Raw genomic sequence first — 16,057 nt, forward strand, 5'->3', positions numbered from 1 at the left:
TAATGAAAAAAGAATCAACAGCTTGGTAAAAGAAGCACACAAAATACTGAAGAAAGTAACACCTTAAAAAACAGGATAGGCCAAATGTTAAAAGAGGCACAAAAATCCACTGAAGAGAAGCACTCCTTAAAAAGTAGAATTAGCCAAATGCAAAAGGTAGTAGTAAAGCTCATGAAGAAAATAATTCCTTAAAAATTAGAATTGGGCAAGTGGAAACTAATGACTCCATGAGGTATGAAGAAATAATAAAACAAAATCAAAAGAAGAAAAAAGAAAAGAAAATGTGAAATATCTCATTAGAAAAACAACTGACCTGGAAAGTAGATCCAGGAAAGATAATTTAAGAATTACTGGACTACCTGAAAGCCATGATCAAAAAAAGAGCCTAGACATCATCTTTATTTTTTTTTCCAATAATAATCAGCAAACATTTATTGATGCTTATTACATGCAAGGAAATATACTATTATCTGTGTTTCTATGAATTACCTCACATCCCCTCAGCTACCTCCTTGCTGAGTTCATGAAGGTTCCCTTGCTCATTGATAAGATCTTCTTTGAACCTCTATTTTAGGGAAGGGCCCAGAATAGCCATCCTTCATTGTCCAGACTTAGCCATCATGGCCCCATGCGGTGACTTGGTATCATAGAAACATATGCAATTGACTAGGCAATGGTTGTCTGATTGTTTAAAATAAGTCCAACAAATATTTGTTTTTGTTTTTTATATATCTTTTGACAATTCTTGAAAATAAATTCCACTATAAAGTTTTTACCATTAGAATGAAACATCAGACATCATCTTTCAAGAAATTATCAAGGAAAACTGCCCTGATATTTTAGAAACAGAGGGTAATACAGAAATTGAAAGCATCCACTAATCACCTCCTGAAAGAAATCCCAAAATGCAAACTCCCAGGAATATTATAGCTAAATTCTAGAGCTCCCAGGTCAAGGAGAAAATATTGCAAACAGCCAGAAAGAAACAATTCAAATATCATGAAGCCACAGTCAGGTTCACACAAGGTGTAGCAGCTTCTACCTTAAAGGATTAGAGGACTTGGACTATGATATACCAGAGGGCAAAGGAGAGAGTATTACAACCAAAAATCACCTACCCAGCAAAACTGCATGTAATCCTTCGGAGGTGGGAGGTGGGGAATGGATATCTAATGAAACTTAGGACTTTCAAGAATTCCTGATGAAAAGACAAGAGCTAAACAGAAAATCTGACATTCAAACACAAGACTCAAGAGAAGCATAGAAAGGTAAACAGGAAAGAGAAATCATAAAGGATTCAATAAGGTTAAACTGTTTAGATTTCTACATGGGAAGATATTACTTATAACTCTTAAGAGCTTTAATATTATTAGGGCAGTTAGAAAGAGTATACGTAGACAAAGGGCATGGGTGTGAGTTGAATGTGAGAGGATAATATCTAAAAAAATAAAATGAAGAGGTGAGAAAGAGGAATGCATGGGGAGAAGGGGAAAGGGAGAGATAGAATGGGGTAAATTATCTCACATAAAAGAGGTATAAAAAAGCTTTTATAATGAAGGGGAAGATGTGGGGATGGGTAGCAGTGCTTGAACCTTATTCTCATTGGAATTGATTCAAAGAGGAAATAACATACACTTAGTTGGGTATAGAAAGCTATCTTAGCCTACAAGGAAGTAGGAGGGGAAGGGGGTAAGAGAAAGGGGCAGGGCTGATAGAAGACAGGAAGGACTGGGGGAGTTGGTAGTCAGAGGCAAAACACTTTTGAGGATGGACAGGGTGAAAGGAGAGAGAATAAGATAAAAGGGGAAAATAGAATGGGAATGATAACTGTGATAATGATAACTGTAATGATAACTGTGAAAAAAATTGCAGCAAGTTTCTCTGATAAAGGCCTCATTTCTCCAATATATAAAAAACGGAGCCAAATTTATAAGAATACAAGTCATTCCCCAATTGATAAATTGTCAAAGGATATCAATAGGGAGTTTTCAGATGAAGTAATCAAAGCTATATGAAAAACGCTCAAGATCACTATTGATTAGAAAAATGCAAATTAAAACAACTCAGAGGTACCACCCCATACCTATCAGATTGGCTAATATGACAGAAAGGAAAAATGACAAATGTTGGAGGGTGTGTGGGAAAATTGGGACCCTAATGCATTACATTGTTGGTGGAGTTGTGAACTGATTCAACCATTCTGGAGAGCAATTTGGAACTATGCCCAAAGGGCAATCAAAGTGTGCATATCATTTGACCTAGGAATGCCAGTGCTAGGTCTGTATCTCAAAGAGCAGGGGGAAAAAAGCAAAAGGACTTAGATGTACAAAATATTTACAGCAGCTCTTTCTGTGGTGGCAAAGAGTTGGAAATTGAAGGGGTGCCCATCAATTGGGGAATGGCTAAACAAGTTGTGGTATATGATTGTGATGGAATACTTACTGTATTATAAGAAATGGCAAGCAGGATGATTTCAGAAAAACTCAGGAAGACTTACATAAACTGATGCAAAATGAAATGAGCAGAACCAGGAGAACATTTTACACAGTAACAGCAATATTACATGTTGATCAACTGTGAATGACAACTATTCTCAGCAATACAACGATCCAAGACAATTCCAAAGGACTTATGATGAAAAGCACTATCCGCAGGGAAAGAATTGATGGAGTCTGTATGTAGATTGAAGCACACTTTTTAAAACTTTCTTTATTTTTCTTGTTTGGTATTTTTTTGGTCTGTGTTTTCTTTCACGATATGACTAATACGGAAATATGTTTTACATGACTACACATATATAACCTATACCAAATTGCTTGCCTTCCCAATAATGGGGCAGGGGAAGAAGGGAGAGAGAGAATATGGAACTCAAATTATCTTTTAAAAATGTTAAAATTTGGGGGCAACTAGGTGGCACAGTGAATAGAGCACCAGCCTTGGAGTCAGGAGGACCTGAGTTCAAATCTGGCCTCACATCAAACACTTAACACTTACTAGCTGTGTGTGTGACCCTGGGCAAGTCACTTAACCCCAATTGCATAAAAAAAAGTTAAAATTTGTCTCTATATGTAATTGGGGGAAAATGAAATATTAAATAAATAAACAAGTGGAAAGGAAATACAAGAAAAAAACAAACAGTAGTACCTGCCTCTCAGGGTTACTGTGCAGCTCAAATCAGATAGTGTCTAAGTGCTTTGTGAAATATTCTTTATGGAAATCAAGACAGAACTAAATAATTGGAGAAATATTCATTGCTTATGGGTAGGTCAAGCCTACCCATAAATTATAATACTACTTAAGTTAATTTACTTATTCAGTGTCATGCCTAATCAAACTACCAAAGGATGACCTTGTAAAGCTAGGAAAAATAACAATCATATTCATCTAGAGGAACAAATGCTTAAAAATTTCAAGGGAAATCATGAAAAAAAAATGGGAAGAAGGGAGCCTAGCAGGATCAGATCTCAAACTATGCTAAAAAACAATGATAATCTAAATGATTTGGTACTAATGAAGACATAAAGAGATAATCATTAGAGTAGATTAGGTCTACATCATATAGAAGTCAACAAACCCAGTAACCTAGGGCTTGATAAATCCAAAGACCCTAGCAACTGAGGTAAGGACTCACCACTCAACAAAAAAACTCCAGGAAAAATGGAAAGCAATTTGGCAGAAATAGGTTTACTAACACTTCATACCATGTACCAACATTAGCTCTGAATGGACACGTGACTTAGATATTAAAGGTCATACCATAAAAAAAAAGGAAAAAGGAAGAAAATACTTTTCATATCTATGGATAGAAGAAGAGTTCATGACCAAAGAACATAGAAAATAAAAGGGACAGTTTAGATTATATGAAATTTGCACAAATAAAAATAATGCAGCTAAGATTAAAAAAGAAATAGCTTACTGGGAGAAAAAAAAATTTTGCAGCCAGTTTCTTTGATATATATATCCAAAATATATAAGGAACCAATTCAAGTTTATAACAGCTATTCCCCAAATGAAAAATTGCCAAAGGATATGAACAGGCATTTTCCAAGGAGAAAAATCCGAGCTATCAATAGCCATGCGAAAAATATTTCAGATGAATAACCCCATACTTATCAGATTAGCAAATGTGACAAAAGTGAAAAATGACAAATAATAGATGGACTCCTGGAAAACAGGCATATTAATGTACTCTTAGTGGAACTATGATTTGGTCTAACTATTCTGAAAAGCAATTCTGGACGATGCCCCTAAAGTTGTTAAACTAACCCAGCAACACCATTACTAGGTCTATACCCCTAAGAGATCAAAGAAAGAGAAGAAGGCCCGTTTGTATACACAAACATATTTATGGCAGCTCTTTTTGTACTAGCAAAACCTGGAAATAAAGTGGGTGCCAATCAACTGAGGAATAGCTAAACAAATTATGGTATAAAGGTGTAATGGATAGTATTGTGCCATAAGAAATGATGAAAAGGATGGTTTCAAAGAAACCTGGGAAGACTTGCATGAACTGATGCAGAATGAGGCGAGAACCAGGAGAACAGTGTATATAATTACAACATTATGAGGATCAACAACTTTAAGAGACTTAAGAATTCTATCAATGCAATGACCAACAAAGATTCCAGAAGACCCATGGTGAAAAAATGCCCTTACCTCCTGAAGGAAAGGAGATGAGCGCAAGGTGCAGAAGGAGACCTATGTTTGTGGATATGACCGATGTGGGAATACTTTTCTTGATCATACGTATTTGTTATAAGAGTTTGGCTTTTCTTTTTTTTTTTTTAAGTGTTGGCGGGGATGGTGGTGATGATGGATAGAACTGGGAAAGAAAAAATACATGCTTGTTAACTGAAAAAAAATTTTAAAAGAGAGAAGAGGGTGGATGAATGAAGTGTTCATGTGGAGGTAGAATCAACAGGACGTTGTGAGTGATGTGGACATGGTGGGGGGGACCATGGAAGCATCAAGAGTGACTGTCAGATTACAACTGCAGGTGACGAGAACCAGGATGAACCCCTTCACAGAAATATGAAAGTTTGGGGGAAAGATAAAAGGCTCTGTGTTAGACATGTTGAATTAGAGACTAGACATCCAGCATGTCCAGCAGGTGGTCAGACATTCACAGGAGAGACCAGGGATGGAGGGGTCAGCATACCGATAACAATCAAACCCTTGGGATTTGTCAAAATCAAACATGGGTGAGATCACCAGAAGAGTGTAGAGGGAGAAGGGAAGGGAAGGGAAGGGAAGGAAAGGGAAGGGAAGGGGAGGGAAGGGGAGGGAAGGGGAGGGAAGGGGAGGGGAGGGGAAGGGAGGGAAGGGAAGGGAAGGGAAGGGGAGGGGAGGAGGGGAGGGGAGGGGAGGGAAGGGAAGGGAAGGGAAGGGAAAGGAAGGGAAGGGGAGGGAAGGGAAGGGAAGGGGAGGGAAGGGAAGGGAAGGGGAGGGGAGGGAAATGGAGGGGAGGGGAGGGGAGGGGAGGGGAGGGGAGGGGAGGGAAGGGAAGGGAGGGAAGGGAAGGGAAGGGAAGGGAAGGGGAGGGAAGGGAAGGGGAGGGAAGGGAAGGGAAGGGAAGGGAAGGGGAGGGAGGCCAGGGGAGAGAAGAGAGAAAAGACAAAAAGAAGAGAAAAAGAAGGTAGGGGAGGGGAGGAGGAGGGAAAGGAGGAGGAAGAGGGGAGGGGAGGGGAGGAATGAGAAAGGAAGAGGGGCCAGGGCAAAGTCTTAAGGGACACAGATGATGGTGTGCTGAGACACACCCAGCAGGAGGATCTAGGAAAGAAGACTGAGAAAGAGCAGTCAGACAGCATTGGCTCCCCGAGTCTCCAGGATCCTATGATGAGGGCGTATGAGCTGAGAGAGGCAAAGCAAGGGCGTGCCAGCCTACACAGAGTATTTGCTCTACAAAGTGGCATCTTAGGGATGAGGGTGGCTGGGAGTCTGGGTCAGTGAATACCAACAGTGGGTCTCTATGGCTCCCTCACATCCAGACTGGCCAACTCTGGGCCTTCAAGATTATTGGGGTGGGAGGGACCAGAAGACTGGGCAGCTGTGGGTGCCCTCATCTTCTTTCCTTCTCAGGATGAGCTCTGCATTCCCCAGCTTCTCCAGCCAGACCTGCTGCTGTCCAGCTGGTGTTCTGATGAGGAGCAGAAGGGCTGGCAGGATGGAGGTGGGAGTGGGGGAGGCTGTTAGGAAGGGAGCTGGTGGGGCTGGAAAGAGGGAGGCTGTGGGAGAGGCTGGCAGGAGGGACCCTAGAGGAGGTAGCAGGAGGTAGACAATGAGGGGCAGCTAGGTGGCACAATGAATAGAGTTCTGGCCTTGGAGTCAGGAAGACCTGAGTTCAAATCCGACCTCAGACACTTGACACTTACTAGCTGTGTGACCCTGGGCAAGTCACTTAACCCCAATTGCCTCACCAAAAAGAAAAAAAAAAAGGAGGCTATGGAGGAAGCTGTGGGGGGAGGCTATAGGAGAAGCTGGCAAGGGGCAGCTAGAGGGGGTGGTAGTGGGGAAGCTGGCAGGGGGGAGGCTGTGGGAGAGGCTGACAGGAGGGACAGCAGAGGAGGTGGCAGGAGGGAGGTTATTGGGCATGTGGCTTTTGGTGGTGCTGACACTGTTTCAGAGGCTTCCTTTCTGGGAGCCCTGACAGGAAGGAACAGGCCTTGAAGGCAGAGCCCCCCTTCGCTCCTCCCTCCCCCAGACAGTGCAGCAGTCTTCTGGCAGAGGACCACTGACAAACTTCATTTTCTTTTCTGGGAGTTTTCTGCCCTGCTCCTCTGTCTCCTTCCTCAAGGTCTGGGCTTCTTTTCTTTCCTCCTCTCTCTGTCGCCTTCTTCATTCATGCCTGTCTCTGATTCTGAGGCTGGTAGAGTGGTATAGTGCTGGAGTCAGTGAAACCTGATTTTGAATCCTGCCTCAGATACTTAGCACTCTCAGTGCCTCAATTTCCTCTTCTGTAAAATAGGGATTATAATAGCACCATCCTCCCAGAGATGTTGTGGGGATCAGTTGAGAGGTGTGCAAAGTGCTTTTCTTGCTGCTGTTACTTTGGGCTTCATGGCCACCTCTGGGCAGATGATGCTCGGCTCCCTTTGCCCCTCCTAACCTGTCTCATGTGCTCCACACCCACATCCCCAGCTGGCTGTTGGATCTGAATGTCCTGCTGGCTTCTTAAACTTAATCCATCCCAAACCCAGCCCATCCACTCTTCTCCTGGTGTCCCCATTTCTGCCTGAGGTACCACCATTCACTGCATTTCCTGTGAGCTAACTTCAACTCTCCCGTTTCTCCCCTTTCCAATCCAGGCAGTTACTAAATCCTCTGTCCTCACATCCACCCACCTCAAATAGGTCCCATTCTCTCACCTGCTTGGACTCGGCTTCCCACCTCCATCTGCCTTGGACACTGATCCAGTCACCTCCTTTCATCTCCAATCATCAGTAGCTCCCCATTACCACTAAGAAAAGTTTCAACTCCTCAGGCTTGGAATTTAAGGCCCCTACCACGTCTACCTTTCCTCCAAAGACCTGATGCTCCTAACACGTCAACGTTCTTCCAAACCACCTCCCAAGTGGAGTGGCTGTCCTCAGGGGGAAGTGAGCTCCCCTTTCCTGCAGGACTTTGAACTGAGGGTGGATGACCACATGTCAGGGAAGTCCTAAAGAAGAGTTTTGTTCAGGGCTGGGTGGAATGCCTCAACTTCATTCATTTACCCTTCAATTTACTCACTTACTCCTTCATTCATTTAGAAAGCATTTTGTAAACACCTGCCACATGCTGGGTATTGGGAACAGAGACAAACACCAGCAGAGCCTGGCCTCTGGGAGCTGCCCTCTCTCCAAGTCTTCCTCTGCTGCATTGTGACTTGCTCTTTAGTTAACTCCGATGTCCCCTCCCTGACAGAGCCGGCGGGTAATCCCTTCCTCCTCTGACTTCATCTAACCCACAAATTCATTCACTCCCTCATTCAGATAGTCAGAAAACATTTTTCAGGCCAACGCTTTGGGCTGGGGCATTGGGGAGATCTGAAGATGAGTCCCAACAGGGTCTTCGCCCTTAAAGCGCTCACATGCAAGGGGGATGGGAAGGTGCTTATGCAGGTGAGTCACTAGCCTGGTATCCGAGGTCAGAAGAGACCTCACAAGGGGGTCATCCTGTCAAACCTGCCTCCTGATAGAGTATCTGGGCCCACCCCGTCCCCTCCAGGCCAGGCAACTTTCTCCTTCCCATTCTCTCTGGCTCTCTGGAAACAGGCTGGAGGTCAGGAAAGTGGCAGGGAGCTGGAAGGTGAGGCTGCCTTCCTTTAAGCTGCTCTGACGTGAGGAAGGGTCCAGACAGAAAGAAGGGGACCTGGCACTTGGGAAATCCTGAGCCCACCCCCGCTGCTGCTGGCAGGGGCCTGGTCAGACAGCTTTGGGGCCAGGACCCCACACTTTTCTTGGTGTGAAGATCAGAGAGCCCACAGAGGCCTCCCCCTAAGACAAAATTCACCAAATTAGTATAGCGTATCTGGGGATATTCATTACAGCGCCCAATGTCATCTCTGATATATGCAGCATCCAAAAGGGATGATTTTGGTAGTTCAATTGTCTGGTCATCCGAAGCAGCTCAGCCTGAGTGAGAGGGATGTGGTGTGGAGAACAGTGGATGCAGAGCCTGAAGCCTGGGATGGAAAACCAGCTCTGCCTCCTGGGGAACTCCTGTTTGCCCTCCTGTGCTGGTATAACCCCCTGCATAGCCGCCCCCCTCCAGCGTAACCTCCTGTTTAACTGCTAGTGTAACCCCCTGTGTAGCTGCCCCCCTCCAGTGTAACCCCCTGTGTAGCCCTTGGGGAAGGCCCTTCCTTCTCTTCCTTAGCACCCATAGGTGAAGGGAGGAGCTAGCTTGGGGGCTATCAGTCTTTTCCAGCCTTGCAGCCTTTAGACACACCCTCCCTTTAGCCCCTCTGTCTGCTCTTTCCTTAGTTCTCTAAGCCCTAAGTTTCCTGAGGCCTTTTTCCTTTTTTAGGGTGACAGGAGTTCAGGCTAAGTGCCCCCCTGGGCTTTGGCCCATCCTCCCTTTCACTTTCAGGGGCCCTCTACACTCTAAAGTCTCCCAGCCTTTGGCTGAGCCACAGAAACCTGGCAGGGCCACGCATTGTCACTCCATCTCCCTCTGGGCAAGTGTGACCAGGCACCCCCAGGAAGCTTCTATCTAAACTCCAGCCTCCGGTTTCCGGGGTGTGCCATCACCTGTTACACAGGCAGCTACCGGACCTGCAGAGAAGCGGCCCTGAGGAGTCCACTTGGACACCCCGTCTTTGGGCAGGGCTCAGGCAGGCTCCTGTCCTCAGCAGGAGGCTACAGCCTTCCCCGCTCCTGAGCTCGCCCACTATGCTGGAAGAAACAGCTCCGAAAAGCAGGCAAGCCCCTTTCCTTCTGGAGGTGTTGGGATGGGTGTGGATCCACGCACTAACCATGGAAAGCCCATGGTCAGGCGGTTTTAAAAAACACCCAGAGTAGCCCCCCTCGACCGCCACAGTCCATATCCAGCTAATGAACTAGGGGTTGGGGAAGGAAGGGTGAGGAAAGGAGCACCCCTAAAGACTCAAGGAAGGGCACCCCAGAGGCTCGATGGAGGGAGCACCCCTAGAGACTCAAGGGGAAACACCCCAGGGGCTGGAGGGAGGGAGCACCCCAGAGGCTCTCTCTTGGTGCAAAGCCACTCAGCCATCCAGTTCACACAGGTCATAGGCAGGGCTTACCTAGCTTCAGCAGAGCTATCTGGCCTTCAAGCAGATAGCAGCAGCCAAGAGGAGAGGAGAGGATGATTGGAGAGATAGCCCGGGGGCAGGCTGGTCTGTTGGAAATGAGAATGAGCTTTGATTCCAGACCCTTGGTGAGCCTGAATCAGGCTCATTAGCCTCAGCTGGATGCTGAGTGGCCAGGCAGGGTGCCAGGGTGGAGATCTGGGTGGGAGCATGAGGCCACTTAAAGGCACAGGGCCCTCTAGGAGCAGGGCTGGGCTCCCAGGCTATTCTCCAGATTGACGTTAGTATTTTGACGGGGCATCTCTGCCTGGACATCCGGCTATGGTGGAATAGCTTTTCTTGTCTCCACATGCCTGTGGCTGAAATCCATTTTGTGGGGCTTCTGCTCAGATCATAATTAATAACAACAATATTAATTCTCTTAGCACCTTAAAGTTGGAAACTGCTATTACATATGTTCTCATTTGACTTTCACAGCAGCCCTGGGCCTTAGGCACTATTATCATCCCTATTTTACAGATAAGGCAACTGAGGAAGGCAGAGATTAAGAGACCTGGCCAGGGTCACACAGCTAGTGAGTATACAAGGGAGCATTGGAACTCAAGTCTTCTTTCCCCTTCTGGTCCAGTGCTTTATTGGCTGCACCACCTCACTGTCTTGTTGGCAAATACTCCTGTAAGGATGGATGCAGGTTTGCTGTGTCTAACTCTTGTGTCAGAGTTTTTCTTCTGACATGAACAAATTGGGCACCAATTTGTGAGGATTCTCATTCTTTAGCTAATAGGTGTCAAACATGCTGCCAGAATGTGGCCCACAATACTCTTAAGTGTGACCCAAACCAGATTCAAATGTCGTTCCTTTCTGGTTTTAATGTGATGATGTATTGATTTTTTTAAAAATCAATTTTTTTAAAAAAGAAATCTATGAATGTGTGGTTTTCTAAGTCAATTTGCAGCTCTCAGGGACCATTATGTGCAGCTTGATGGCTCCCAATTCCATTTGAGTTTGACACAAATGCTCTAGCTCCCTGTTCCCACCCATAGCTTCTGAAAATTATTTGTCTGATGCAAGTTGGGATGTTGCCACCAAATCCCCTTACAAGCATCCAGATCACAAAGCTCAAAAAAGAAACCCATGAACGAACAAGTCACAGAACTTGTTCATGAGATTCATGTCAAAGCCTATAATGATGCTCCTCAATGAGCAAAGCCTTCCCCAGAGGCCGGTAAACTGATGGCTTCCATCTCCCATATGGCCTCTCCCTGGGGGTTTCCTCCCCCTTTGGGTCTCCTCCTTGCAATTCTCCTTTAACCCAGGACTACAGGACTCAGCCTGGGTTCAAATCCACCTGAGTTGTCTCTCCTAGAAGTCCCTTTGTAATTTCCCATGCTCCTGACTTCCCAGTGACCCAGGGCAGGCAGTCACCTCTCAGGGAGCTCTCTCTCAAAGGAAGGGAAAAGGCTTCCAGAGCCAGGTCCTGGCCAGGGCATGCCCCTCCTCAACCATCTCTCTTGCTCCAGGCAATGCCCTCCACTTTTCTTCAGATGTTCCCATTCTGCCATCTTTTCGCCTCGTCAGGGGCAGGGCAGCAAGTCCACCCTTCAGAGGAACCCACCCTCCACACAGCCTCTTAGGACCTCACCTCTAGAATCTGGAAGAGATCCCACCAGAATCCCATTATGTTTTCTGTGACCCCACCTGGCTTCCCTGATCCTGTGAGGTCTGGAATGGGAGAGATCAGAGGGGAAAGCTGCCCACAGCATCGCAGGAAGAACAATTAGGGTTTTGTGATTCCTACTTCCCCTACATGTTTGTTTTAGCACAAAGGATGATCACTATGATCTCATTTTCTCATCTTTGTGAAGGAGTTCAGCTAAAAATCACCTGGGGACAAGTCACTATCCTGCTATTATTTCTTAGACTTACTGTTTGGAAGACTATTGTGGAGTTGTATAAAATGGCTGCTGTTTTGTAATTAAAGAGAACCATGGGGCTGTAAGCTCATGTTTTTAGGCTTCTGACAGCACCTTTAACCCTCCTCTCGTAGCAGGCAGGATGATGTGTCCCTCATCCTGCTCCCAGTGGTTTTTATGTCATCTGCTAAGTCTCTTTGCTTCCAAAGTTTCTCATCCCATATAGTTGAGAAACTATGAGTATTTGGTATGGCAACATGAAGCAGTTGATAGAGCGCTGGACTTGGAAACAGGAGGATCTGAGTTCAAATCTATCCTCAGACTAGTTTCGAAGCCCTGGGAAAGTCACTTTAGCTCCCCGTCTCAGTTTCCTCATCTGCAAAATGGGGCTAATAAGAGCACCTACTTCCCATGGTTGTAGACAATATTTGTAAAGTGCTTTGCAAACCTTGAAACACTGTGTACATGCTAGCTACCATTATGGCAACATCTGCTTAGAATACTGTTACAGGTGTTGTATCCAGGGAATGCTTGGCAACAGTTTTGTCAGTGACAATTGTCTCAAACATATAGGGAACTGAGCCAAATTTGTAAAAATAAGAGAACTGAGAATTGGCCAAAAGATAGGAGGGTTTTCAGTAGAAGAAATCAAAGCTATCAATAGTCACATGCAAAACTCTAAATCATTAATAATTAGAGAAATGTAATTTAAAACAACTCTGAGGTATCACCTCACAGCCATCAGATTGGCTAATGTGAACAGAAAGAAAAAAATGACAAATGCTGGAGGGGATGAGGGAAAATAGGTACACTAATGTACTGTTGGTCCAGTTGTGAACTGACCCAACCATTGTGAAGAGTAATTTGGAACTATGACCAAAGGGCTATAAAACTATGCATACCCTTTGATCTAGGAGTACCAGTACTATGTCTGTGGCCCCAAGAGAAAAAGGAAAAGGACCTATATGTACAAAAATATTTGCAGCAGCTCTTTTCATGGTGGCTAAGAATTGGAAATTAAGAGGATGCCCATCAACCAGGGAATGCCTGAACAAGCTGTGGTAAATGATTATGATGGAATGCTATTATGCTATAAGAAATGAACAGAAAGGTTTCAGAAAAACCTGGGAAAACTTATATGAACTAATGCAAAGTGAAGTGAGCAGAACCAAGGGAACAGTTTATACAATAACAATATTATAAAGACAAAATGATCTAAAAAACTTTGGAATTCTGATCAACACAATGAAATCAACAACAACTCCAGAGGACTTAAAGATGAAATATGCTGCCCACCTCCATCTGGAAAAGCAGGAGACCTGGAGGACAGATTGAAGCACACACACACTCACATATACCACACACATACACACACCACACACACCCACCACACACATATACCATATAACATACACATATACACATTCACATACACCACACATACACACACATTCACATATACCACACACATACACACACATATACCATACACAAACACACCACACACATACACACACATCACACACATGCACCACACACACATACCACACACATGCACACACTCACATATACCACACACCATACACACACCACACACATATACACACACTCACATATACCACACACATATACACAGCACACACACACACACACACACTCACATATACCACACACCATACACATATACACATTCACATACACCACACATATGCACACCATACACACATACACCACACACATACACACTCACATTCACTGCGCACACATACACACACTCACATATACCACACACATACACCACACACACATGCACACACTCACATATACCACACACCATACACATATACACATTCATATACACCACACATATGTACATCTCACATACACACATTCACATATACCACACACATACACACACATATACCACATACACACCACACACATACACACTCACATTCACTGCACACTCATACACATCACACACATGCATACCATACACATACACATACCACACATGCACATACACAGTACACACCATGTGCCACACATGTGTGTGCAGTACACTCACACATGTGTGCACACTCTACAACACACAAACACCACACACATACATACATACCATACACACACACACTCACACAAGTCACACATTTACCCATACCACACATATACACAATGCACACAAACTATATATAATACACATATATACATGCATATACACATACGATCACACAGACACGTACATCCCTCCCCCCGCCCCCCGAGTTGGATGTGGACAATGTGGCGATTTGTGTTGTTTGACTATAAACATTTGTAGCAGGTTTAGTTTTTCCTGCTTTCTCCATGGGTGAGGGTAGGGGTGGGAGGGAGAGAATTCAGAACTGAAAAGAAAATAAAATTGAATTTAAAAAAAAACACCTCTGAGCTACAACCAAGGATAGCCTTGGAAAAAAGAACTATTTCTCAAAATGTATATGATGTCGAATAGAATACAAATGTGACCCACGTGATGAAGAGTTTAGGAATATGCGTCAAATTCTGGTGGGATCAGTGCCAAATTGTGCAAAGTTACAGCACATTAAATGTTTTTAAAGATATGAAATGTTATAAGGTTTACTGTATGTCAAACTGATTTTTAAAATTTAATAAAAATATTTAATCATTAAACCATGCAGATGACTTGACCGGGGAGAGGTGCTAACAAATGGGACGGCTGACCCAGGACTCCGGGATGTCCCCAGTCTAAGACGATGAGTGGGATCTAATAAGAAGCAAAGCTTCAGCCTCCCTGAGGCTCCACTTGCCAAGGAAGCACCGCGCTTTGGCGACCTCTGGTGGCAGGAGCGCCCCCTCCCCCCTTACCTTCAGTGGCTCCCCTGGGAGGCTTTCTCTGAGCCCCACCCCCCTTTATTTACACTCCATGGATCTTCTGTGGACAAAGTCCTTTTAAGTCTGTCTCCCCCACTAGACCAGACTGTGAACTTCTTGCAGGCACTTAGTATAATGCCTGGCACATGGTATGTGCTTAACGACTATTGAAATATTTGGCCTCATTGAGGTAATCCAGTGCCAGAAGGCGAAGGAAAGCCCGGGATGAGTTGCCTTGGTGGGAACAGGTTGGGGATGTTGCACTCAGTTCTGGGTATTTAGCCAAGAGAAGAGGAAGAGGAAGGGGGAAGGAGGGGAAAACAATGGGACTGCTGTTCTCATATACTTGAAGACTAGAATAAGAATCATAAGCATTCATGAAGAACTTTAAGATGTAAAAGAAAGCCCTTTACAAATTGTCCCATTTGAGCCTCACAAAAGGATAGTAGGTGCCATTGTCAAATCCATTTTGCAGATGAGGAAACTAAGGCAGACAGAAGGTAGGTGATTTGCCTAGGGTCACCCAGCTGGTAAGTGAATCCTGAGACAAGATTCAAACTCAGATCTTCCTAACCCATTCACTGTGCCATCTTCCTGAGCTAGTGAGCTCCCACTGGCAGAGGCTGGGCCACCAGCTTGTGGGGAATGTGGCAGGGAGGTCAGACAGGTGATCTCTGAGGTCCTTTCAGCACTGGGGTGACTCTCAGAAAGAGTCTGACATCATTGTGGGCCAGGGGAAGCTTCATGGAGGAGGGGTTGGACCTCAAAGTAGAGCTTCCTCTGCAGTCATCCTCATGCAGCAGCCCTGTGAGGCACAGAGTGCAGGGACGGTTGTCCCTACTCTACAGATGAGGAACTGAGCCACACACTTCACAGCTGCACCTCGGGGAAGCTCTCCGACTGAAGGGACCTTCTTTCTCCCCTTGCATCCCCAGGGTCTGACACCTAGTAGGTGATTAATAAGCACTTGTTGAATTGAATAAAGGACATCTTGGCAGATGGCAGAGTACAGATTTGAACCCAGGTCTCCCCACACCAAATCCCACATTCTGGTTGCTCAGCCATAGGCCTCTTAGGATTACAGGTTGGGGCAGTGACTGTTTGGGTGAGACAAGGTCCAAGGAAGGGAGCTGGCATACACAGGGCAGGAGAGGCCAGTTTGGCTGAAACATAGAGTATTTGGAAGGAAACCGCAGGTTGGAGCTAGATTTTGGTGAGCTTTGAATGCCAAAGCCAGGAGCTCCTATTTCAATAATAGGGAGTCAGGAACATTTTTGAGCAAAAGGGTAACAACATCAGTCACTCAGAGAAGAAGCATTCATTAAAACTCTCTCTGCTAAGTACAGAGGATCCAGCCCCCTCCCTTCAGGAATGCCGTTATTATGGGGGAGTAGGAGGTCCATAGACATGGACAGGAGCAAGGAGAAGACAGTCTGGGGGGAAGGCATTGGGGACACCCGGAAGCCTCTCCTGTGATCTGACTTGGGTCTTGGAGGGAAACAAGAAGCAGAAGTGAAGAGGGAGTGCA

General features: G+C 45.0%; 1 protein-coding gene across 4 annotated transcripts in view; it reads right to left on the reverse strand.

Moving 5' to 3' along the window:
* COL28A1 (collagen type XXVIII alpha 1 chain) overlaps positions 1-9,895 on the reverse strand; it is an 81,774-nt gene extending 71,879 nt beyond the window's left edge. For 2 of the 4 annotated variants that reach the window (XM_021000067.2, XM_021000066.2), the window contains exon 1: positions 9,743-9,894. The gene's annotated coding sequence lies outside the window, so the exon portion shown is untranslated. Of the gene's footprint in view, positions 1-9,742 lie in introns of all 4 variants that reach the window. The other 2 variants (XM_021000071.2, XM_021000073.2) reach the window with 1 other exon arrangement.
* Positions 9,896-16,057: the final 6,162 nt, after the last annotated feature.

This window comes from Phascolarctos cinereus, unplaced genomic scaffold (genome assembly GCF_003287225.1).
Source record: "Phascolarctos cinereus isolate Bilbo 61053 unplaced genomic scaffold, phaCin_HiC Scaffold_1;HRSCAF=81, whole genome shotgun sequence".
In the NCBI taxonomy this organism is placed as follows: domain Eukaryota; kingdom Metazoa; phylum Chordata; class Mammalia; order Diprotodontia; family Phascolarctidae; genus Phascolarctos; species Phascolarctos cinereus.